Below are 27172 nucleotides of genomic sequence, written 5' to 3'. Positions count from 1 at the left end.
CTGAACATTTCCTTCTGAGTCACAAAGCTACCCTGTTCCACTTGTCACTACAGCGCATGATCAAGAACATTTGAACTCCCCAATTTCCTTAATAGAGTTCTACCTCCCCAAGTCCACTAGATAATCCTTAAATGGAGAGTTGTCAGATTGGGACGTTAAACAGTTAGCTTCGAACATTTTTCCTTTTGTTCCTTCTACAGTTCATTCTCTAGGATTGGTTTAACATGAAATGATCTGAAAAACAAATGAATAAAATCAATGAGAGGAAAGCATGAATTATGGGTTATAAAGTAAACTAAGCAAGAGGAAAGCAATGTAATAAAGTAGTATTTTTTTTTAAAGTACCTTAACAATAAAGTAGCTAACACAACTCTTAAAATATATCAGGCATCTTATAAAGCATTTGCCATGGATAACTTCAGTAAATTTCATCACAAACTTAAGAAGTAGGTGCCATCTCTCTCCTTTGCAAAAAGTCCATAACATTACTCGTGAACACACTGCCATTTTCGCACGACTATAAAATTTTGTCATGTGTTTATAAACATCTGCAGCATCAATGCTTCAGTGTAAATTCACATATGTATTTCAGGTCTTGAATATTAATGCAAGTACCTTGGAAAGAAATAAAAATAAGGCCAAGTTAAATTCAACAAACAGCCAGAATCATTCAATTTGAGATCAAAGGAAGAACAATAAAGAGTTTAAGTCTGGAAGTGCGTGCGGGGAGAGGTTGTACTTTCCTGTTCCTGTATGAGGCATGGCATGCCTCTTGGGCTTTTCTCTAAAAGATCAAAGGGGAAACCCTGAAACTCAAAAGCACGTGGTCAAGTCATTAAATGTCTGAAGATTTAGAAGTAAAATTAAACTATAAAACCAGCAACAATCCCAACCGCTTCCCACTAGCTGGAGGCCCAGGTACAGAGCCAGGGGACTCCACACGGAGGGTCAGCCTCTCCCCTCCAGGACCCGGCACCGCGCTGGCTCCTCCCGCCGCCCCAACCCGCGGACGGGGAGGAGCCGCGAAATCGAAAGCAGCGGCCCGGGCGGCAGCGGCTGCGGGGCTCGGCGCGGGATGGGGCCGCGGGCGCCGCGGTGGCTCTGGATGCTCAGCTGCTGCTGCCTCCTCGGCCGCGGCGAAGCGGGTCCCCGCGCCAACGCCACGCGCACCTGGCCGCGGAGCCGCGAGCGAGAGGCAGCTGCCTTCCGGGTACGGAGCGCGCCTCCCGCGCCTCTTTCCTCCTCTCCCTTCCTATCCCCGGTCTGGGCGGGGAAAAGGGACCCCCAGCTGACACGCCTGGTGGCCGCCGGCCCGCGGCTGCGTGATGCGCCCGGGGTTCACGAGCTGCGCGTTCACAGGGAGGTTCTGTTGGCCCGTGCGCCAGGGTAACATACATGGCTAACCAAAAGGTTTGTCCCCCGGGACTTAGGCGATCCACCCAGGGTCATCGACGGATAGCGCCACAAAATGTGGTTGATGGACAGAAGCACCCTTGTCCCTTTTAGCCGTCTCCTTGATTGGCCCCTCTCGCTGGCACAGCTGATCGATTGCACGTTTACTAGAACCAGAAACAGGGTGCTGCCTGTTGGCGGAAGAAGCATGTCATTTCTTCCCCCAGAAGGGGGCGCTGGTATCTTCCTCCTGTGATCAAGTTTATAAAAACAAAAAGCCCGGACTCCTGCAGGTTAAGGGTTGTCCTGCGCTGGGGACGTTTTGCTCTGAAAAAAATAAATAAATTTTCTCTTCGGATTTTTTTAGACAATTTTTCATAATACTGCGATTTTTACTGTAGCATTACGACTCTCAAAGGGATCAGTTTGCTGAGTATGAGTAAAAGTTTTTCCTGAAACTGAGGAAACTACGTGTACGGCTTTAGAGTTTGCCTCACTGTATTTCTTCTATATTTGATATTATTTAACATATTTTTAACGATCTTAAATATGTCATTATGATTTAATTTATTATAAAAGAAAATTTACTCATTCTGAATCAAATAAGTCTGAATCCAGTAATGCTGCTCATTGGAAGTGTATGTATATTTTTTCCTACTGTTTGCAGGACTTGTCTATTCTGTGTTCTACCCTTGTGAGCTTGGTTGCATTTCCTGGTGAACCAAACCCCCAGGGGGAAAATAGTCAATCTTACCTATAGTGATAATGTATTCATAAGCCAAATGGATACTGGGTTTGAACGGAGATGGCTGAATAGTGTTTGTGTCCAACACTGGCTGGACACAGGACAGATGGAAAGATCCTTGCTTCTTGGCTAACCATGAGTATTAGACTTCTGGCCTTGCAGGATGTGTTAAATTATGTGGTAAATAAAACTCAGAATAACATGAATTGATTGAGTTGAGACTCCTCAGTGGTGTTTATCTACCAGTTTAATTATGTATAATGAAATGAACTTTTTAAAAATCAAAGTTTAAAAGTAAAATAGAGTAATAAGGCACTCTTTGTTGTGCTAGAGAGAACCTATAAATTATAGCTGGAAAAAGCAGGGATAGTAGATAGGTCCCATCATATTTGTAGGCTGATGGATCCACAGTGACGGCCTGAACTGTGACCTTGGAAGTATTCGGGGATGGCTACTGGAAACTGGAGTTGGAGAAAGGATCTGATTAGTGATGTCTTTCATGGCCCTGGGTTTAGAGAAGGATGTAGGTTTTTGTCATCACAGCTGCTATTGTGTGCATCTAGAATGGCCGTCAAGGACATGTGGACTAAAGGCTTGGTTACCAGCCTCTGGTGCTCTCCAGAGGTGGCAGAACCTGTAGGAGGTGGGGCCTAGTGTAAGGAAGCTAGGGTTGGGTGGGGGGATGCCTTTGAAGAAGTTATTAGGACTCTGGCCCCTTTCTGTGTCTTTCTCTGCTTCTTGGCTGCCATGAGATGAACAGCCCTCCTCTGCTGCATATTCCCAACCTGATGTCCTCTACTACCACAGGCCCAAGCAACAACAACAACAACAAAAAAAAAACCATGATCTTACATAGTACCTTATGCTTCTCTAACAATTTCAGTATAAAACTTACTTCTGTGTGCATGGGATTCATCATAGGGAATACCACAATATTATATATTTAGTACAAAAAAATCACTAGTAATAGAAGACAACCCGAATATCAGTGAGGAAAAAAGACAAAATCCCCACTGCCTTCTCAGCAAATAAAATAGACATAAAGTTCCTTCAAGTTTACAGATTTTCTGAGGATTCCCGGCAAGTGGAATGGCCACACCCCTCCACCAGGTACCCCTGGTGTGACTTTAGGCAAATTATATGCCTGTGCCTCAGGTGATTCATCTGTAAAAGGGAAGTAATATTAGCAATTGCTTCATTCAGGCTAATTTATATGAAGCAGGTAGAACCAATACTTGAATTAAATTTAGCACTCCCTCCGATCGCTTCAACCATATATTTAGTATAATTGATGACTGAGAACTTTCTTCTCCAAAAATTAAAAACCCAACAATTTTGTCTTAAAAGATTTGCTTACTCCTCTAAGAGACAGTTGAGTACATGCAAGAAAAATGTGTTACTTAATTTACTTTTATTTAGAGGCAGTCTGTGAGAAAGACTACATTGATATTTCTCCTCCAGGCGGTGAGTTCAGTACCACCAAATAGCTGCAGATGCTCCCATCCACCCCCACGTGCTTCCAATCTTAGAACACCAATTCCCGTTTCCCTCTCTACATATCCTAATCAAAGCAACTTCTAAGACTCTTGTTATCATAGTTGGAAAGCTGGTTGGGAGTCAGGATGCCTAAGATGAAACGAAGGACTTTCTGATTGTTTCAGAAAAAATGTTGCTCTCTAAAGAATTTTAAAACTTTAGTCTAATCTCCAGATGAGACTGGTTCCCTTCTCTTATCAGTGGAGTTAACTTTTTATTTATTATTATTACTAAAATGAAACAAGGGGTCCTTGTCTCTTATTTTAAGTAAACATTGCCCTCCCTTTGTGATTATGGGTGGGTAAGAATTTCAGAGCATTAATGAAACAGTCTATTTAGGTCTGCAAAGCAGTAAGTTAAAATACGGAAGAGCTTGCTTAGTGATACCTCACAGTTAAATTTTATTTCAAATGCGTAATCAACTCAAGCATATGAGCATACTGCTCACACATGTGTGCATGTGTGCACACACCCACACAGAGGCAACTTGAGATTTTGGTTCTTAGAAGTCTCTATAAAAGTAGCTTTAGCAACAAGGTTTTAAAGGATCAAAGCCTTATGGTGTTAATTGTTGAGATTTAGGAAACAGAATGTCTATTACTGTCCAGAGGACATATTTTCACTAGTTTTATAATAACAGGTTAATTTCCTCAAGTTATTCAATCCTGAGTCATTTTCCAGGCAGAAATCTGGCTTATCTGCTTGTAACTCAATCAATCAAACCCTTTTAAATCAAAATAAAACAAGAAGTATGTGAAGGTCACTGATTTATCACTTCTATTCAAAGACTCTTCCGGTTTATCAGCTCTAAATTTTCTCACGTGAGAGCTGATTTCCAAACTTCCGCACCTTTTAAAAGTACTAATGAGAAGTTTCCTGTATGTTCCTCAAATCTTTCCATCTTTCTTAGATGATGTTAAAGTTCACATCTGGGGGCTGAGGGTGCAGGTCAGTGGTAGAGCATGTGCCTAGCATGCCTAAGGTCTTGGGTTATATCCCCAGCACCAAAAACGAGATTTTAAAAAAGGAAAAGGTTCAGGTCTTTCAGTTTAATATCTTTAAGGCTCCAGAGATGGTAACTCTGTAATAGCTCCCTGTTCAGTCCTCTGTCGCCTTTTGTTGAGAGCATCTGTTAATTACTTCTTGACCTATGTTTGATCCCATGATACCAGTGGTTGATATGAGGAGGGGCAAGAACCTAATATACACTCACAGTTGGTGATGGTTTTATTCAATCTGCTTCAACAGCAGGATCAAAGTCAACCAGGAAAATCACCAGAATGAACAGTTAATTCAAGAAATGAAATAAATGACTTTTTAAACTCTAAATAATGTAAACCCCATGTTGGGTGGATTTGATATGTATTCTACTGTTACAGCAAAGAGGAGAATAAATGGTGTTGGATATACTTTACTGATCATATTATTTTGTTATGAAAGTAATAGATTGCTCTCCTTTGATAATTACTCCTCATTTCTAATACCATGAGAAAAATTTGCTCTACTTTAACCCAAATAAAACTGAAAGGATGATCTTTGAATGACATTTTCTATAATCCAAATATTCTATGTTTAAACAAAAGGAAGATACAGCATGAGGATATTTAAATTGAACTTTTATTCTGCCAGCCTCTAAAGTGTTTTAAAAATATTTTCTTATTTAACCCCTACATTCTTCCAGGTTAGAATTACCCCATTTGACAATGAAAATGTTAAAACTCAGAGAAAATGTGAAGATAGCCAGAGACTATATGGCAATAGTAAGACATTTCAATTTGTTGCTAAGTTAAGAAGGGTTTTGAAAAGAAATCCATCCATAAATGGATATAAATGTGTGCATGTGTGTGTAGATGTGCAACAACAGAATTATGCTTTGTTCAGAAGCCTCCAGGGAATTAGGTTTAATGTTATTAGTGGTCTAATAGAATCAAACATGGGTAGAGATTGGTGGTAGGGAGAGGGAGAACCATTACACTTTGGGGTTCAGAATATTTTGCTCTTGGCAGAAAGTCAACAATTTAAATACTGAGTAGCCCCGAAATGGACCACGGAGAGATACAAAGTGACAGGAGTAATTGCACCGAAATGACATTCAAGACTCACAAATGCCATTCTTTTAGAAGCTGACCTCTACTTGAACAAGTGGCACAGTGACATTTCCACAAGTCCTGCAAATAGGTGACACCAATCAAAGAAAAATACATAAAGTGGCAGCACAAAGACTGTTGTCTTTTCAAACACTTGTATGAGACCAAAAACAAATTTTGAAATCACTGTGGAAAATTAGGGAAGTGAATATTTAAAATAAGTCAAAGGTATGTTCTTTGCTTTCTTAGTTATGCTTGTGTTATTATCGCTTCTTCACAAGCAGAGTGACTAAAAATTTGATGATGAAATGACATTCCTAAGGCAATGAGATGAAGAGAGGTACTTGGGAATTCACTGGAAGCAAGACGATGTCTGAATTTGTTGATTTCTAAGTATGTTGGCTTCAGGAAGACATTAGTAACTCAGTGACAATATTTTGTTTTTCTCATAGGATAACAAAAATCATTTAGATATCCTTGCATTAAGTCCCTAATGGAACCTAAAGTGTGGGGCTAAACTCCTGCCTCCCCTCTCAATGACACATTCATATGAGTACCCACAAATGCATCCACTGAATGCTTGCAGTTACAAACACCGATCACACCGATGAGTCTAAATGAAAGTTCTAGGCTGGGGTGTAGCTCAGAGATAGAGGGCTTACCTAAGGTGTGTGAGGCCCTGGGTTCCATCCCTAGCACCACAAATAATAATAATAATGATAATACTACTACTAATAAAACAAATAGCAAGATTTAGACTTTCTTGGGTAAACAATTAGTGCAGTTTTAAGGATTTGCAAGGCTGCGCCAATTTACAACTTGTATGTGTGTGCTGTATTCTAGTTTCCTATTATTGAAGAATGAGTTTTAGTTTTTAAACAATTTACAAATTTTATAACCAGAAATAAGATGCTATTATTATTTTATTTAGCATCATTTTACTACTAAAACTGAAGAAATTATGTATTTACTAATTGTTTTTCTATTTTTGATAAATTTTGTTATTTTCTCATACTATTGGTATTTTATTTTTTCTTATTAATTAGAAGAGACATTTGAATAATAATATTCTCAATTTTTAATTGTGGATCATTTTCATAGACTTGGTTTGCTTTTCATTTTTATTTCTGATTTTTGTGGTATACCCATACCCAAGGGTTTTTGATTTGTTTTGTTTTATTTTGTTAGTTAATCAATTCTATTGATTTTGACATTATTTTTACTTTGGTATCAAACTATAATGACACCAACTGGTCAGTTTCAAAAAAAAATTAAGATTTTAATTGGAATGGTGTTGAAGATATAAATCATTTTGGGGAAGATAGATATCATAGAGAATACTGAGCCTTTGAAACCAGGAACATGGTATAGATCACCATTAATTGGGATCTCTTTTAATTTCTCTTTGTAACAGTTTGTAGATTTCAGTGTCCAAGTCTTACACAATTTTGTTAAATTTGCTCATTTAAAAAATAGTTAAAAATTCATTTTACTTTTCATATAAATTAAATTTTTTTTAAATTTTAAAACCTTACTTTTAATGGCTTTTTGCCAGTATAAACAATACAATTTGTTTTTTACAGTTATCTTTCATCTTATGATATTGCAAAAATTTATTTTAATAAATAAATTCAAATAGCATATTTGCCTATTTCCTTGTGTTTTCTAGTAATAGTTACCCTTTTTCCTAGAAAGAGAGTTTTATTTCTTTAAAATGTTTTTGTTTTACTTATTACTCTTTTATCAAATAGAACAGGATTTCAGTACCTTTGTAAAATAAAAGTAATGAGAACAGACACTGTTCATTTTTTCTCTTTTGAGAAAGGAAATTTTGTTTTGGGTCCTTCATTATAAAATAAAATGTAGATTTTTTCATGGATCTCTTCAATCTGAAAGTGTGTTTTCATTTTTGGTGTTGGCTGAGAATTTTTTTTTAATCAGGAAACAGCTTTTCATATTTCTTACACATTTTTTGAAAATATAATTCCATTTTTCTTATTCCCTTAGTGTTAATATAGTATATTAATTGATTTTCAAAGGTTAAACTAACAACCATTTTTGAAAACCTCACTTGATCATGATGTGTTGTCCTTTAGCTATATTGTTGGACTTTATTTTCTAATATTTTGTTAGGGTTTTCCACCTATCACCATGAGAGCTATTGGTATGTAGTTCCATTTTCTTGAGATGTCTTTTTCTGGTTCAGAATTAAGGTAATATTGATCTTGTGGGAGTTGTAAAGTATTCTCTTCTCCTTTATTTTCTGTGAGATGGGTGTTATTTCTTTCTTAATTGTATAGACTTTATCAATAAAGCCATCTGGGCCTGGAATTTTCTTCAAGCGTAGATTTTCAATTGTGAATTTAGTGTCTTTAACTGATGAAGGTCTGTTCAGGTTTTCGATTTCTCTTACATTCAACTTTCTGTGTTTTTCAGGGAATGTGTTTATTTCATATAGGTCATCAAGCTTATTGGTATAAAGTTCTCAACGTACTATTTTCTCATGCCTGAAACATCTGTAATCATGGTCCTTTCATTCCTGATATTGGTCATTTGTCTTTTTATTTTTCTATTCCTCTCTTTCTTTCTCTCTCTCTCACTCTTTCTCTCTTTTAATCAAGAGGCAATGCCTGGGAGAGAAGGGGAGAGGGCCAGAGAGAGCTGTCTGACTGCATTGTAACTCCAACCCTGAGTGAAGGCGAGAGGGAGGGAAGGTTGGGGAAGCATCCTATACTGCTGTTCAGTACAAGGGATGTTTGAAGTTTTGGCAAAGCCATCTGGGTGCTATTAATTAAGAATCAGCTGTCAAGGGAGTCCCATGTTTCCCCCAGACAGCCAGCCTCAGTGCTCAGTCATCAGCTATGTGCAGCCTGTAGAGACTGTGGCTTCCCTTCGCTCCATCATAAAAATCCAGTGAGCAGCAGTGGAACCCTGTGTGGTCTGTGAGGTACATCCCCATGGCTGCCACACCCTCCGGTGCATCTCAACATCTGCATTCCCAGGTGGACAACTCTGGCTTATTGATTGACTGATTCCTTAGCAGTGGTCTCTGGTTTCTACGTGTTACCTCCCATATACGGGAATTGCCTTGCAATTTAGTACTATGTTTATATGACTATGTCCAGATTATTTTCAGAGTTCTACTTCATCAAGATTATTTTAAATGCCTGAATTCAAAAACTATATTAATTCATTGATTAGCAATCTTTCTTGGCATTCAAAAAGGAAAAAAAATAAAGATATGATAACTCCTAGAAATAGTTCCCTTAAAAATAAATCCCACAATCTAATCACTGCCTGAGAGTCCCACCTCTGAACCTTGCTTATTGTGAACCAGCCTTTCAAAATATGAACTTCTCAGTAGCAATTAGAGGTCCAATCATACTACTCTTCTGAGGTTTTATTTATCCCATATGATATGATGGTGTTAAGACATTAAAGAACCTTCATAGAAATGATGAGCCTAAGATCAATCATAATAAAATTCAGAGTTTGAGAATCTATAAATAATGATCCCATGTTTCACTCCAGATAGAAAACCCCGACTGTCTTCCTGGAAATTTCCAAGTTTGTGTCCTTTTCCCAAAGCTTTTTGCCCCAATGAGAGAGAGCTCTCTGTAAAGCTTTAATTGGAATTAGACTTGTTCATTCGTTTATTTCCTTTTTATGCTCTTCATTACTCAGCACCGAGGAAAACAAAGATGAAGAGGGCACTTTCCATACTCATAGCGTTTAATAATGAGTGAATGTCCGTCAGTCACAACTTGCCACCATTGCCTTGTCATGCTTCTCTGCAATTTGTTTTCCTTCTATGTCAGCAGTTTACCAAATAGATATGTGATGCTCTCAACACGTGTGGTGAAGAGGAACTGTACAGGGATAAGACATTTGTCCAGCCTTATTCAAAAAAGCCTGTAATTCAATGGCAGTCTCACATACAAAATGTTTATAAATCTGATATGGATATCTTATACAAATTTTCACTGTAATCTGCAGGAAATAAATCAAGCTTTGGCTTTTGCACCTAAAAAAGTGTATCTAAGTTAGCTATAAACTGATCGCTTTGGAGAGTTGATATAATAAGTATAAAATGACTTTTTTTTTTTCCTTTCAGGAAAGTCTTAATAGACACCGATACTTGAATTCTTTCTTTCCTCGAGAAAACTCCACTGCCTTCTATGGAATAAATCAGTTTTCCTTATTTGCTTCCTGAAGAGTTTAAAGGTATGATTGAATGATACTATTTATTGAGTTATTTCCTGGTTTAACTTCTTTGCTTAATTTTTGAGGAATTATTTAACTATAAATCTAATAAATAATAGTTGACATTTATTAAATAATTGCCAACTGTCAGGCATGTGCCATGGGCTAACCATAAGAAAAACAAATTAATGGCCACTGTCTACTAATTGTGGCTTAAGAATGAAATATTATATGTATATCAATGTCATTATAAAGGACAATTGTCTCATCACTTACGCAGTTTTCTAGCACCATTTACGTTCAGGACACCTTGGTTTCATGGATTATGGAAAGAAATGATGTCAATTATATTCATTTTTGTTATAGATGTGTTTCTATCAAACAAGTCATTTTATGTGTGAGCTCCAAACTTATTATAGGAATTCTCTTTTGTAGCTTTCAGCAGAATGCATTTAATGTTATTAAAAAAAACAAAAGAGGAAAACCTCAAATGATAGGTTCACCAAAAAGCTATTTTTGCTTGAAAAGATGCTCCAGAAAAAATCCCAAGGGGACCTCCTTATAATAGACTATTGGCTGACTTTTTTCATTTCCTGTTTCTGTTCAGCCATTTATTTAAGAAGTACACCTTCCAGGTTTCCCAGATACCCAGCAGAAGTGCAGACACCTATCCCCAATGTGTCTTTGCCGCTAAGATTTGACTGGAGGGACAAGCATGTTGTAACACAAGTGAGAAACCAGGAGATGGTGAGTTTTATATTTTTCTTGTCTTCATAGGCTAAACATTGGAATGTGCCTTGGAGGTCAAGTTCAAACTTATAGCAAATTCATTTCTCTGAGTAAAATCACACCGCAATCATCCAAAACTGACAAAGAAAGGGGGATCTTTGAGACATGAGAGGCAGATGTCAAACCCCAACTTTCCTTCCTGAAGATAAATCTTCCTTGGTGTGTTTGCTAGCTAATTGCATTTGTCACCAGCACACTAACTCAGCAGTTACCCAGATTCCACACCTGTTCATCTGTTATGGACTTCATAATATAATATAAAGCTGCTCCCCACCCTTTATGCTGTAGTCATTTCCCTGCCTCCCAATTTACAACCTATCTTGTCAGTCTGTGAACATCCTAGGTAGCTATTGGTTCATCAGTCAGACTGACAGTCTCCTTCTCTGTTATTGGTCCTGTTAGCCTGTGGAAATCCACTGCTTAAGAAGAGCTCCCCCTCCGTTTTCTCTCTCTCTCCTCCTGGCTTTCATGCTCTCTCCTCCTGGCTTTTCACTCTCTCTCTTGTCTCTCTCTCTCTCTCTTTCTCTCTCATTTTCTTTCTTACCCTGCAGGGAGACGCTCTGCTTGTATGCTTAATAAACTCTCTTATGTGAGTTCCCGGTCTGGAGTGGTTTCGGGGTTCTTACAGACTTGCTAGTGAAAGATTGGAAAAGCAGACATGGCCACTAACTGCTTGAGAGATTCAGAAGGAAAACCATGCTGACAAAGTAAAATGAGACTGCACACACTTACCCACAGAGTAGCCAGATCTTCTGGGTTCTCAGCTTCATCCTGTGTGCTCAGAGCATACAGCTGCTCGCCAGTGGTCTTTACAAGTACAATCATTTCAGCTCTAATCATTATTACTTCTATCCAGTTTCAAATTATAGAATATTCTTTGCGTCTCTGTAAATCATCCTGCTTTTTTATGGGATCCCTAATTTCATTCACTCAGTCCCCTTCCTTTCTATCGGGATCAGCCCTTTTCACTCTTTTGTTTTCTTTTGTTAAATAAAAACAAGTTAACAGACCCCTAATCAGCAAAAATGACAGCCAATATTTGGGGAATGACTAATAAGGGTTTATGTGATTAGGATATTTCAAGTGCATCCCATGTTATGCATACTTAATAGGTATCTGCTGGGCATTTTGATAGTCCTAATAGTAATTCATTCAATTCCTGTTTCCATCGCACGACTACAACATACATCCTCATCACTGAATCAACCTTTGGGACGGATGTGGTGTATGACAGTAGAAGCAGAGCTTCCAGGGAGAAGCAAGGATTGAAGTGTGGTGTGAAAGTCCGTACCCACTATCTCAGAGTGGAGCCGCTTAGGAACAGAAGTTATACGTTCAGCGAACGTACTAGTCTTTTAACAGATCATCAGACCAAATGTTTTCTTAATCTCTAATACTTCACTTCATCATTAAAATGATAATATAGTTAAGATCACTGCATCATCTAATTTACAATAATGATCTTACTAATTTAGCTTCAATAAAGAGATGTTGGTGCTCAAAAGAGGATTTTGGCTTTCTTTTCTGTCTTAATTTTGATGAGTCAGTGTAGCATTAAGTCAGTGAACATAGCTCTGAGGCTTAATTTTAAAGGGGAAGCAAGCTTTCCTTTTTCTCTTTCTCCCTCTCCCCCTCCCTAACCTGGGGTTGGGGAACAAGACCACCTTGAGTTATCTGTGCTCCACTGGAAGGAGATATCTGCCTGAGGATCTAGGAACTGAAATATCTCCCAAAATTAACAAGTGAATTTAAAACACCACAGGGCACCCTGGGACCCTCTGTCATGACACACCTGGCACTTGCCTTTGAATAGCTCCTTTAAAACCTCCCTGTTCCTCCTGATGGGCAGAATCACAGGCCTCTAGGACAGGTTTCTCCTTTGCTAGAAAAGCAAGAAACTTCTTTTTCCCTTTTTCTCAAAACCGTGTCCTTATTATTGGAATTGGCATCGGGGACAAGGACCAGGCTTGTGGTCATATGTATTTTGTAAGTTTCCAGATTTTGGAAATTTTGCTGGAATTTGCGACATTGTTATATTTAGAAACATCGATCAATCGATCAAGTTTGCCTTGGGCATTCCTAATTCCTGCATGATTAATCTACCCCCACCCCCCCGCCCCCGACTTCTACTTTGAACAGTGTGGAGGATGCTGGGCCTTCAGCGTGGTGGGCGCAGTGGAATCGGCTTGTGGCCATCAGAGGGAAGCCTCTGGAAGCCCTGAGTGTGCAGCAGGTCATTGAGCTGCTCATACAACAACACGGCTGTGAAGGGGGCGCTCCTGTCAGTGCTCTGAACTGGCTGAACAAGGTACCCATGTCGTCTCCGGCTTTTGATTCTTTTTTTTTTTTTTTTTTAATTAAAAATCAGAAAGTTTACATAGGGTAAATGTTGTTTGATTCATTCTGTTATTTTTTTTCCTTCCCCCCCACCCCTCCCACCCCTCTTTTCCCTCTATACAGCAGTCCCTTCGCCATTCCTTCCATTCTTACCACCCTCCTTATCCCTAACCCTAACCCTAACGCTACCCCTCACACCTCCCCCATAGTATATCCTCATCTGCTTACAGTGAGATCATTCATCCTTTAGTTTTTTGAGATTGGCTTATCTCACTTAGCATGATATCCTCCAATTTCATCCATTTGCCTGCAAATGCCATAATTTTATCATTCTTGATTTCCGCTTTTCTTGTTCAACATGGGTGCCAAATGCAATTACTCTCATTATGCATTGTTTCCATCGTCAGAAATGTGGATGATCAAAGCTTAAGTTAATCAGAAGATCTAAAAAAGTACATTGCTCCTAGGAAAATTAGCCACTGAGATATCAAAGGATGAAAAATCTTATCTGAGACTTGTCCTTCTTCAAGACATTTATGCTTACGTCTTAACACCTCTTAATAAGTATTTTGTGTGATTGCCTTATCACATACTGTGCCAGAAAGTAATTAGAGTATTTTATCACTCATTTCCATAAGATTTCTGAAAGTTAAAGTTAAAAGAGATCATTTTTAACTCTGACGAAGAAATGAGACCTGAGGGTTAAGATCATGTTGCCAAGTCAGTCACTGAGCCAGAACTGCACCTTAAATCCCCTCCCTTTAATTTCAGTACTTTGTTTAGTTAAATTCTCAATTTCATGGATTCTCTCGACATTTTTCCACGCCTAGCATCAACTGCATGAAACCAGCCAATGAGGGTTCCATTACAGTTTTGTGAAAATTTGTCAAGCTAGATGTCCCCACACCCAAGGTCCTTGCATTTTACGTTTGCTATATTTCCAATCACTAGGCCAGGATCTGCTGAACACATATTATGGGCAATGTTAAATTGTACATCCCTTTGTTTCCATTAAGCCCATTATTCCAAAAGGGAGGATCTGTATAGACAACCTAAAAATGATATGACATATTCTAGATGAATAGCAGAAAGAGGAGTGATGCAAAGAAGGCTTGACCCAGCCGTCCCCTGTGTATGCACCACTGTGCTGATCTCAAAGACTTGCTCACAGAGTCAGAAGCCCCGGAAGGAAAGTGTGTCACCATATTGTACCCATCAAAAAGATGATGAGACTTTATTAGCAGATTAGTTGGATATTTTTAGGGGTAGGGGGTACCAGGGATTGAACTCAGGGACCACTCAACCACTGAGCCATATCCCCAGCCCTATTTTGTATTTTATTAGAGACAGGGTCTCACTGAGTTGCTTAGTGCCTTTCTTTTGCTGAGACTGGCTTTGAACTCACGATCCTCCTGTCTCAGCCTCCCTAGCCACTTGGATTACTGAAGTGTGGCCACCACAACTGGCAATTAGTAGTCGGTCTTAAGAAGGAAAGATTATAAGAGAAACAGGATAGAAGAGAAAGAACCATGCTGATTCTAGTTGCCTAGCATGTCTGAAACAGAACCTAGAAGATTTAACTTAAGATCATAAGAACCCAAAGCGTGCCCATGTGGTGGGCAAGGTAAAGATGAGCCATTTTGAAGACTGATTTTCTATTTGATTTTTAAAAATAACTGAAAACATGACACGGTGGGTGATTGCTTTCTTTTAGACACAAAGTAAACTGGTGAGAAGAGTCAGAATACCGTTCAAGCCACAATGGGCCCCTGGTCATTACTTTTCCAGTTCACATTCTGGAATTTCAATCAGAGGTTATTCTGCATATGACTTCAGGTAAATATTCTCTTTTGGTTTTCTCTACATAGGATTAATGTGTGATGTCCTGAGTATTTGGAATTCCTTGGTTGAAGACACCACTATATACTCTTCATTACTTTAGAACCTAGTTTTTACCAGTCCGATTGGCAGTCACAATAGGGTGTAATAAGATGTTGTTTTTTTAAAGGTCTTCTTATTTTTCCAGGTGTCATTTCACTAGAAATAACAAATCCAAATTAACAAATTTCAATCCAGCTTAAGGGCTAATTTATATTTACCATATACGTCTTACCAAATTTTCATGTTATAATTCTGTGGGTGTATTTTAGTCTTACTATTGAATCAATCCAACATCACTTTGTATAGATCCTCTGGCAAACATCAGGAAGGCTACACACCAAGAAGCACTTTTTGACCCTCTACTGTCCTGGTATATCTCCAGGCTTCAGTTATTCAGAAAAATGGAAAGCTTCTTATGAATATACCAAAGCTTTCAGATTAAAAACGAGGGTAGCCAAGCATCGGTGGCCACATGCCCTGTAATCCAGCGACTCTGGAGGCTGAGGCAGGAGAATCGTGAGGGCAAAGTCAGCCTCAGCAAAAGGAAGGGGCTAAGCAACTCAGTGAGGACCCTGTCGCTAAGTAAAATACAAAATAGGACTGGGGATGTGACCGGGGATGTGACTCAGTGGTTCGAATGCCCTGAATTCAATCCCCAGTACCAAAAAAAAAAAAAAAAAAAAAATTAAATAAATGAAAACCAAGAAGTAAAGGTTGTGTGAACATTGATGATAAATTAGGTAGCACACCTTGTAAGCACCACAGGAGTGCCAGGGTGGATAAAGGTGGGCTGGGGAAAGAACTTGTGTTGGAAACTGAAGGACGGATAACTTTGGATAGGTTTTAATAGGAAAACAGGCATTAAAATATGCCTTAAAAACATTGTGAAAACACAAAGCTGCACAGAGAATCATTAGAACCATTCAATGGAATGCACGAAATGTTCATGGGTTATAAGGGCCCAGGAAAACTGCATCCAGCTCTTGCTTATGTTAGGAACTCTGCACAATCTTTTGAAACAGAAAACGGGAACTAAATGAAATTTGGATAAGGGAACCAATACCTTATGAAAGAATCTAAAATATAAAAGAATCTCTTTCTTGATCCAGATGGTATCTACCCTTGGGATCTAAAGGAAACAAGGTTGAAATTAATCCTTAAACAGTATGTAACCCTCTTAAATAAGCTAAGTGTGCCAGAGTACTGGCAGATTGTCAGCTGGCTCCTGTCTAAACCAGGCCTCCAGGGGTGACCCTAGGAACCACACAAGACAGCCTTAATTCCACTACTGGCAAGCCATCTAGCATCTATGATAGGGTGTGAGGGTCACTGGGTACCTTGGTCACTGTCTCCTTTGGGCGTAAAGGTAATGCCCTTCCTAAAGTGAAAAAGTGTGCCTCTCTAATCTGCCAGTTCCAGGGTAGAAGGAAGGGCGTGTGCAAAAGGAATCATATTTCTGAAATGTGAGTGGATCAGATCCAGAGGATCTCTTGTCATGGGTAGTAAATTGAAAAACTAGGAAGAACAAAAATAATCTGCACTAGACTGAATTAGCAGGAAGCTAAAGAGCATGTACAAAGATTATTGGCATTGATTGTTTGATTAACAAGGAAGAGACCCCAATAAAATAAAAATCTCTGGTTTTTTTTTTTTTTTTCTTTTTTTTACTATGAGGGGTCAAACCCAGGGCCTTGCACATGCTAGGAAAGTACTCTACCACTGAGCCACAGGCAATGACCAAAATCGTTTCCATATTTTAACACTGAACATCATACTCTTACTGTACTCTGTGATAGTACAATCTGCAGATGATTGTATTAGACTGCAAACGATCATTCATTGTTTTCATTCAGTCAGATTTTACGAACACCTGTTCAGGTTCTTGGGGATTTAACAGTGAACAAAACAGATATAACCCCTACTTTTGTGAACTATATTTTAGTAATCAAGGCAGGAAATAATAAACAATAATATGTATGCTATGCTAGTTGTAGTAATTTCTAAAGAAAAAAAAAAACAAAATAAAGGGAAATGGAAGCATGTAATTTTAGAAAATTTTAGTCCCTCCCTGGGAAGGTGACCTTTGAATGAAGATTTGAAGATATGTGGCAACATAACCAGGCAGACATCTAGGAGAATATTGTTTCAAACAGAAGGAACTGTAAGTGAAAAGGTCCTGAAGTAGGGACATGTCTGGCATGTTTGAATAACAGTAGCAAGAAGAACAAAATGAGCCAAAGACACTAAATAATAACCTTCGAACAGGATATTAGCAGAAGGGTTTTGAAGACAAAGGATAATAGGTAAATAACCCACAAAGAGGGTTAAGCCCTATGCAGTTTTTATGGTAGATAGGAAAAAAGAGATTCAAAGAGGATTCCAGGCTTTGGGGTTGGAAAAACTAAACTAAAATAAAACAAAATAAAATAAAAATTAATTACCATTAACGAAACATCAAAGTCTAAGACAAAAAAATTAGAAGGAAATATCAAGCGTTCTGCTGGAAAATGTAAGAAGTGTAAGAGACTGGTAGGAGATGGAGAAATGAGCCAAAACAGGGAAAACTGCATCTTTATGAAACTAGTTAGACTGTTGGTGACCTGGTGTTTAACCTCCTGGGAACTCTGGGGCCAAGGTAAAATGTACCCTTCAGCACTTTTCCATCCAGTTGATGCTCACAGGCTCCTGTGATTCATTAGTGAGGCTGCAGCTGCAGCAGATGTGGAGTTGGTTGATTTCCTGGCTCTTGAAGAGACAGAGGCCTTGGGCAAAGATCTGAGGGTCTCCTTGTTGGAGGTCAGCTGGCCTGCACCACAGTGGGGAGGGCAGGGCATGTGGGAGGTCTTCCTAGGCATTTTTCCATACTCTGGCACTTCAGTACCCACTTCCCATCTGACATGGGCACCTGAGACTTGAGAGAGTCACACAGCTGTTAAACTGAAGGGCTGGGTTAGGACTTAGATCTGTCCAACTCTGAACCTGTCTCCTCCTCTCTGTTCTTAAGATCATGAGGTCCTGGTTTCCAGGGTTTGGGGAAAATGCTTTCTCAGTGCACAGCTCTCAGAGAAAAACTTCTGCAGCCAAAACACTGTGCAGAAACTGAAAAGATCTAAGTAAGGGGGTAATTAAAACACAGAAAACATCATCTAGTCTTAAAACAAAATAACCATTCATACTGAGCTTCTTTATGAGTCTTTGCTTATCAGATCCAATGAAAAGCATTCAAAACTCAAATTAGGGTATGAGAATATTATTTAAACAAGCAAAAATGAAAGGCATTTACTATATATTGCAATTGTCAAAAAAAAAAAAAAGGACACAATACAATGCACTGAGTATAGGGAACATGAGATGGAAATCTTTAAAACCATGAAGTGGCAGTGACATCAAAGATACATCTTAAACAACAGGTCGTGTTGACAATAAAATTTAAGAGAACTTTTTTTTTTTTTTTTAGTGCCAGGGATTTAACCCAGGGGTGCTTAACCATTGAGCTACATCCCTATCCCCAGACCTTTTTTTATTTTGAGACAGGGTTTCACTAAGTTGCTTAGGACCTAGCTTAGTTGCTGAGACTGGCCTCACACTTGCAATCCTCCTGCCTGAGCCTCCTGAGGATTACAGGTGTGCACCACCATGCCCTGCTTAGGAGAATTCTTTGAAGACTATAGATTTTATAAATTATTGACCTATGAGATGAAGAGTAAGTGCCTGGAACCAAGGCCTGATAATCTGTATATTAGCAACAGTGTGCATTTTGATATTAATTGTATATGCTAATCATGGAAATACAAATGCCATTTGGAGTACATTTAGGCTTCCCAAAAGGCAACATCTTTCTGTAAGTCAAGTGACAACAATGCCACTTGATTCAGGGGCCAAGTGGAACATTTGTCTGCTGGTGGTGATTTGGCATGTCATCCTAGTACTGATTTTTTAATATCTTTGATAACTTTCTTTATCCTGACTCAAAGCAGGGATTATTGCTAATTATTTATTTGATGCTATGAAATTAATAATCCTTTACATTCTAAAAAATTTCTCCTTCTTAATCTTCCTGCTTCTCCTATAGTGTCCCAGTAACTGGATCATCTGCATGACATATCTATAGTATCTTCCATTATGTCAAGTAGATGTAAAACACCTGTGTTCTAGTAATGCACATATTATATCATATATCATGTTTAAGTTGCAAAATATTGAGAGTTTATAGACAATAAATTATTCATTATATGCTAAAACCTATGCTCAAAAGAATTAGTTACTAGATGACATAAATGTGAGAAAGAATGTTTCTCATAAGGTTAGTGTGTAACTCATGCTAGGCATGTTACATAACATAGACATCATTCTGTGTGACAGTTGGTAGAACTCCAGTGTACAATTGGAATTTGAACCCAGGTTTGGGAAAAGACAGTCTGTCTTCTATCTTTTTAAAAATTTTTAATTTTGCCTATCTTGGGGTAATCTTTATGAATACCATTTTTGAGAGCAAAAATTAGAAATGCCTGCTTACAAATCTCCAAAAAACAAATTTCATGAACAAATGTTTCATTAGAATATCTATTTAGGTAAAAAGAAAGAAACCTTCCTAAAAAAAAAAAATGCAGGACACAATACAATATAATGAATTCTAGGGAAGATGAGATGGAACTATACAAAATTTTGAAGTGGCAATGACGGGTAAGATGATACATAAATCTTGATGATAAGTTTAGGTGCACAAATATGTGAAATGAATGCAATGTTTATATTTCAATGAATTCCATTGTTATGCATTCAAGATTTTCCTCTTCTGTGTCCTTGCTAGACACTGGACCTCAGCAGGCAGGAGGAGGGATTATTTATTCTTTCAAACCATTAATCCACCCATGCCTTGCTGAAGCAGTGTTACCAAATGCTATCTTAATGGCCTGAACCATCAGTAACTTGGTTTCCGTGTGCTTTACCCACACGGCTGACCTTTGAGAAATATAAATAAGGTTTCATCACATACTTGCAAGATCAATGAAGGCCAAATGTTGTGTAACATGAGATTATGCTGGTAGATGTCCAGAACAATTGTGAAAGCATAATTGGGTCTCTTGAGCCTGGCAAATGCAGAAGTCACAGATTTTGTTTGTAGCACAACCGCTTTTGAAGATGAGAATATTGGTGCAATTCTTTTCTTGTTTAGAACAGACCATCTAGTAAAGAAAATTGAGTCCAAAAAATACAAGATCATTCTTATATAATACAGAGGAATAATAACAGACTTCCCACATCTGGGGAATCAACAGTTTACTGTATAATTTGTACATGGACAAATGGTTTATCACACTGGAAATACAGTGCTCTTCTAAAGAGTGCACTGGGAAAATCCAGTTCCACGATCACAATGCTCAGGTTCCAGTGTCTTGTACAAGCTTATTGATCTGCCCTTTCCTGAAACAGAATCTTGCCCCAGGATGGCTTTCTGCAAACGAAAATGATACAATGCCTCTAAGCCGGTGTTATCCCTATCCAACTTGGGTTGTTTTTAGATATTGTCATGGGGAAATTATTACAGTCATCCTATGGAGACCTAACAGGTTATTTAAACTAAGTAGTAATGATATCTTTGTTTTGTTTTGTATTTCTGCAGTGCTGGGGTTTGAACCAAGGGCCTTGCACATATTAGGCATGCTCTGTACCATAGAGCTACATCCCCAGCCTGATGATAGCACTTTTGCTAATTACATCAGATATTATTTTCAACTATTACAAGCATTTTTGGTTAATTGTTTTATCTTCAATAAAGGTATGATGTTGCTAATGGTATTGTATCAGTAAGCAAATAAGTCAGGTTTTTGCTATAATCATGCTATGTAACAAACACCCACCATGTTTCCATGGATTTTACAGGCAACCATTTTCCACTGGACTGAGTTAGTTTGGGTCTGCATTTAAGGATCCAGTCTGAAGGCTCCTTGAGGCTTTCTCTTTTCAGGACAAAGGAGAGATGTTCCAAAAGCATTGGCTGCAATTGTCAAGGTTTTTAAAACTTCAGTTTAGAACAGGCACATAATTATTTCTTATCACTATTTCATTAGTCAAAGGAGATAACATTTGGTCAAGTCAATGGAGAGATCAAATGTCACCTATTGGGAATTTATAGTCAGTAGGAGAGAATTTATAGTCAGTAGACATATTGTACTTAATACAATATGCCCCAGTGATGCAAGTAAAGAGATGGATAATAAAACTTAGTATCATGTAATCATGTGCAAACATCATGCTAAGAACATTGTAATTGCAAAAAAGGTTAGGATGCATCAATTCAAATTGCTTAATAAGCAAAACTGGAGCTGGTGTCCAGACCAGGAGCAGCTCCATACCCATTCAGTCATTCCTTCCAAGAACTGATGTGGCTGGGCATGGTGGCACATGCCTGTAATTCCAGCGCCTCAGGAGACTGGGCAGGAGGATCACGAGTTCAAAGCCAGACTCAGCAAAAGCGAGGTGCTAAGCAACTCAGTGAGACCCTGTCTTGAAATAAAATACAAAATAGAGCTGGGATGTGGCTCAGTGGTTGAGTGTCCCTGAGTTCAATCCCTGGACCACCCCCACCAAAAAAGAGAAAAAAAAAAAAAATACTGTGGATGCTTCCCTGCCTCAGCTACATGCACACCCTCCTCACCTTCATTGAGTTTAGTATTTTGGCAATAATGTGACAAAATTGCAGATTTTCTCCTGGGTTTATAGCTAGCTTTTGCCTCACATATTCGTTTTTACCAAGTCCCTTATTTTTACTCACTCACCCTGGGTCAGGTGCTTCCAACATCCAGGTTTTCACCTTGAGCACTTGGTACTTAGAACCTGAAACTACGACCCCTGAGGCTGTGTTCTTCACATTTAAATGATCCAACGCTTTGTTTATTTATTTATTTTTAGTACAGAGGATTGAATCCAGGGGTACTCTATTTTAAATTTTGAAACAGGTTCTCATTACATTGCCCAGACTGGTCTCAAACTTGGGATCCTTCTGCTCCACCTGGCAAGTAGCTGATAAATGATCCAACTTCCTATGGAGAATAATAATTAACCTTGAAATATAGCAGTTATAAGTCAATGAAAATGTTATGAACTTATATATCTGTTGTACATAAAGATTATGATTTTATATATTGTACTTTTTAATAATAAAGTTGTTGGGCTTCTTAAAAGCTAAAGAATTTATGAGATATAATACAAAAAGATAGTTTTTTTTTTTGTTTTTTGTTTTTTTTTTATCCTAACAGCTGTCATTGAGATTCAGTTTCTTACTGATACAGTGGCACATAGCTATAATCCTAGGGACTTGAGAGGCTGAGGCAGGAGGATCACAAGGGTGAAAACTTTAAAAAAAGTTTTAAGAGGGATGGGGGTACAGCTCAGTGGTAAATGTCCCTAAGTTCAATCTCCAGTACCAAAAAATAAAAATTGGGCAAATTTCCAATCTCTTTTCATGGTGGGTATGTGTCCTGTATTGATTTCTTGGTAACTTCATTCAAATGATGGCAAGTGTGAACTTCACAGGTTCCATATAATCGTACTCAGCAGAATTAAATATTAGAGACAAGATATTAAAATTATCTTTTCAAGTTTAAGACATATGTTAAAGGGTTATGGAAATAATATTCCTAAAAGACAGCTCCCCCCCGCAAAAAAATGGAGAGACACGGTGGCTCAGGAGGAGAAAGGGAAAACTGGCTAAACATTAAACCTCTCCCAGCTCACCCTTTTCCTAGGAACAATGGGCCCTAAACTTAGACCTTCCCCCATCTCCAATTAGCCCTAATGGAGGCACAGCAAATATTGAAACTTGGGAAACAATGGATCCCAGAATAAGAACAATGAGTTCAAAGTTTTTACAACCACCCCACTAAGTTAAAGTTTTAACACGTTCAACTACCCCTAGCATCAAAACTGCACATACACGGCTTCCAATGATTACATCATTGTACTCTGTAAAACCAAAATCCCCTCTGTAACTGGCGGCCATTTTCCCCATCCAGAAAATGGGTCCCAACAACCTCCAAGTCCACAAAGGAATAAAGGTTTCTCTGAATCCACCAGGTCTGCCTCCTGCCCTTTAACACTTACAATATGTATCTTTTATTCTAAACTAATCCCAATATCATGCATATCCAAATCTTCCAATTTAAAAGTTTAGAAAGTCCATACAAATATAACAAATTGTATTACATAATAAGTTTCAAAGTTAGAAGACACTTCAACACCTAGTTTTTCTTTATCATTCAGACCTAAACCCTATTTTCAGATTTTTGACTTCCAGTAGGGGTGCTACTTCAAACGAGAGGTCAAAGAAGACATGGAGCTGAAATCTCAAGAAGAAAAGGAGAAAGAGTCAGCAGCGTGGAGTGGGGGAGAACAGATTTTCCAGGTTTAGTGTAATAAAGAGAGAACTTCCTGGGTGATGAGCTTGGGGTGTTCAAGAGAAATGAGTGAGAAAAGCAAGGTGTCGTGCCGTGAGCAGCAGGCAGCCGGACTCTGGACTTTGCGGTAGGCAGGGGTCTGGTCACCTAGCAAAAGCTTTGACATAAATGATCGTGACTTCCAGTGGGTAGTAATATGCAGATCATCAAAAACAAGCAGCTTGCTTCTGAATAAACAAGCCAGGACTCAGTTTCCATTCATTAACTATGCAAATTCGTCAAAGAAAACACTCTATGGATATCATTTGTTATAAATTGCAAAGTGTACGAGTCTATATACACTCAAGGTATTATTATAGATTTTAAATGGCTCAAATTAAACAAAAATCTCATGCATTAACATATTGATGAAAAACTAACATTTATATTACGCCTCTTTTTTTAGGTCAATCATACTTGGAATCTGTTTTGTCCTTTGACTTAAAATTATAATATGCATAGCTTTGTGACTGGACCAACTGGTATCCTAGCAACAAATGACAAGCACTTTCTTTGCTGTAAAGTTAATAACCTTAACAGGCTCACCACGCAGAGGGAAGGAAAAATGCTGGCACTCTGAATGAAATAAATTCTTTCACAAGATAACTGATAAAATTTATGTTTTTACTCATTCAACCTGTATTTGTTAAATACCTAGTAAATGCCCACGATGATGCTAACAATTGAGGACTCAAGGTTGGTATCTTGCAAGAGGCTGGGGTTCTGTATTTAGCAAATTATTTGCAATTTATAAATTATTGAACCAAAGATGATCTGGTTTCAACTGAAAATACATTGAGAGATATGTGTTCTGGATTAGAATTCTCCAGAGAAACAGCACCAAGAAGATGTGTATATACAGAGACAGATATATTAGGAGGCATAGGCTCATACAATTAGGAGGCTGGCAAGTCCCAGGATCTGCAGAGTGAGTCAGCAAGCAGGAGGCCCCAGTGATTTCGTTTGAGTCTGAAGGACTAAGAACAAGGAAAGCTGCTGAGTGGTTCTAAAATTAAGGCCAGCAGGTCGAAGACTAGGGAAAACTAATGTATCCATTTGAGTCTAAAGGCAGAAAAAAAGCCAGTGTCCCAGTTCAAAGGCAAGCAGGCAGGAGGAATCCTCTCACTCAGACAGGGTCAGTCTTTAGCTTTATCCAGTCCTTCCACTGATTGGATGAGTCTTGCCCACATTACAGAGGGCAACTGTCTTCATGCAATTGAACAATTCAAATATCTCATCCAAAATAGCTATCCAGAAATGCCTAGAATAACATTTGACCAATTATCAGTGCACACCATGGCCCAGTCAAGTTGACCCATGAACTAACCAGCATAGTTTCCATTTTTCCAAGGCTAATGGAGTGATGCTGACGATCCAAATGATATAAGTAGAGAAGAAAAGGTCAACAAAGACTTGGAAGATATTAAGGAGGAATGAGATTCTAGAGTAAACATGTGCTGTTCACCTAGACTTTGTGGAAAGTGTTTTATTTGAGAAGTGTGGGAAAGGGGCATGGATGAGGAAGACTAGTAAAGTTAAATCAGCCTCCTAGCCCAAGTCCTCCCACTAAGGAGCTACCATTTGTGAGTAGGTATTTGCATGATTCTATCACGTATGTGTATGTGTGTATATACATGTACCTGGGATGGGGTTGCTGAGAAAAGGAGATTAAAAATCAAAACTTGGAAATTTCCAGGCAAGACCAACATGTGCCCTTCCATTGCTGCTGCTTCCTAAAGACAGTGTCGCAGTTTCGAGACAAGTCACAAACACATGGTTGTGAGCAAAATATTAATGACAACCTTGAGAAGTTCACTCTCCCATCTTCAAGTGCACATTTAAGTCTTTCCACAAATGAGATTCTTTGTGTTTTTCTATTTTTCCCAGAAAGGAACATTTCTGAGGGTAATCATTATCAGTAATGTTCAATTTCCTCCAAACATCATCACACGAAATATTAACGTATATAAAATTTTTTCTAAAATAGCTAGGTGCTCCGATAATGTAATTATTATTGCTACTCTTAATGTCAAATGGTTCTTTGCTCTACCTCCAAAAGACATCAATTGTGTGACTGGACTTGCTAATTGGCCTCCTTGGAACTCAATTCCTTCAATTGGTAAGTGAAAATTTGGATAAGAGAATCATTATGGAGCCTGTAGTTTTAATTTTGTATCCAGGATTCTTATATGGCTTTAAAACTAATTTTTTTCCTTCCATCTGTGTGCTTTGTCATTAAAGGTACCATGTTGCCCCCATGTGGTCAGAACTGAAGTAGCACACTAATGATTAGTCAAACCAGCAAATGTGTATTTTGTTTTGTTTGAATGAACGGTAAGTACAATCCTACACTTACTACACTAACTCCCACACTAAAATTCAGAAAAGGTCAATACCTGAATTACTTTGAAACAACCATTCACAAAAGTGTCGAGATTTTACCAATTCAGTGTTACAAATTGTTCATACAGCAATAATAATACAAATTCAAATACTAGTCAAAATTAATAAGCACTATCTATCTTTGTATTAGGCACTACAAGTATTTTATATATTTCATCTCATTTGATTCTTTCTCCCTACATTCTTAAATGACATCATTTTTCAGATGAAAAAATTAAAACCCAGTTGAGGAATGGGCCAAAATTTCACAATGAACAAATTGGTAAGGCCAGCATTGAGTTCAAGTTGTCTGACCCCAAAGACCAAATGCTTTCACCTCTTAATTCTCACTCTTTTATATTACAAAGTCTAATTCTCTACATTCCTTCTTACTGAGATGTTCATAAGAATATGGACAAAATGCTTTGAAAATGTAAGGTAATACATGTATAACACAATGCTTAATGTGAAAATCTGAGGTCAAAGAAAGTTAACTTATGTTTTAATTATATGTCATCTTGTTAGCCATATATACTTCCTTTGGTAATTACTACTTTTCTCAATCATGATGTGATTCAATAGATAAAATATCTTATGCCAATTAATGAGTAACAGTTTTTCAGCAGCTCAAACTTTATCACTGGTGAGTATGAAAATAGGTATTTGAATTTTTTCTTTTCTTTTGCAGTACTGGATGGAACCGAGGGCCTCACTCATGCTAGATAACTGCTTTACTACTGGGATATAAAATTTCATAATCAAGGGGAATTTTTTAAGTTATATAGCTGTATGGGATGACCTCATGAAACAGATGAGCAGTAGATGTGTTTTAAATTGCACAAAGGAAAAACAATGTTGGTTTTAGTTTTATAAGCATGAAGGGCATAAATACCTCCAGGATGAAACATAGGATCTTGAAAGAAGAATAAAAATGTGAGATGATACCAGGTCAAGCCCTGGCTCTCCAAGCTGGATGCCTTTAGGTGCTCTTCATTTCTTCAGGAAAGTTCTCATCTGCAGACTGGAGACAAGACTGTGGGTTTGTACGTATACTGCTAGCTCCCCCACTCCAGTTTTGCAGTGATCCTAAAAGTCTTCTATTTAAGACCACCTTATTTCTTGACCCACTTTCATTGTATCACAGCCCCCACCCTGGCCCTGTGGGTTAGGTTTCAGAAAGCCCCCATTTGCAGGAGGATGCATGTTTGATTAAGCTGCATGGAACTTACTTTGCTAATTGTCAGCCACAACTATAAGTCTTGGGGTGGGTGATCTTATCTCTGCCCATATTAACTTAATGCCACAGCACATGCCATCTGAGTTTCTCACAGGACCATGCAGATACCGAGGGACAGTGGTTCCATTTCAACATTCTCTCTCCCCAA

At 38.3% G+C, this 27172-nt stretch overlaps 1 pseudogene across 1 annotated transcript; it reads left to right on the top strand.

The window, feature by feature from the left end:
• LOC306669231 (cathepsin O-like) lies at positions 1-23380 on the top strand (annotated as a pseudogene). Its single transcript, XR_013766748.1, has 5 exons — positions 1-1210; positions 9875-9984; positions 10571-10710; positions 12892-13060; positions 23270-23380. The product of XR_013766748.1 is annotated as a cathepsin O-like (transcript).
• Positions 23381-27172: the final 3792 nt, after the last annotated feature.

Source organism: Sciurus vulgaris, assembly GCF_902686455.1.
Source record: "Sciurus vulgaris genome assembly, chromosome: 9".
Taxonomy (NCBI): Eukaryota; Metazoa; Chordata; class Mammalia; order Rodentia; family Sciuridae; genus Sciurus; species Sciurus vulgaris.
This window is presented reverse-complemented; position numbering and strand designations above follow the sequence as displayed.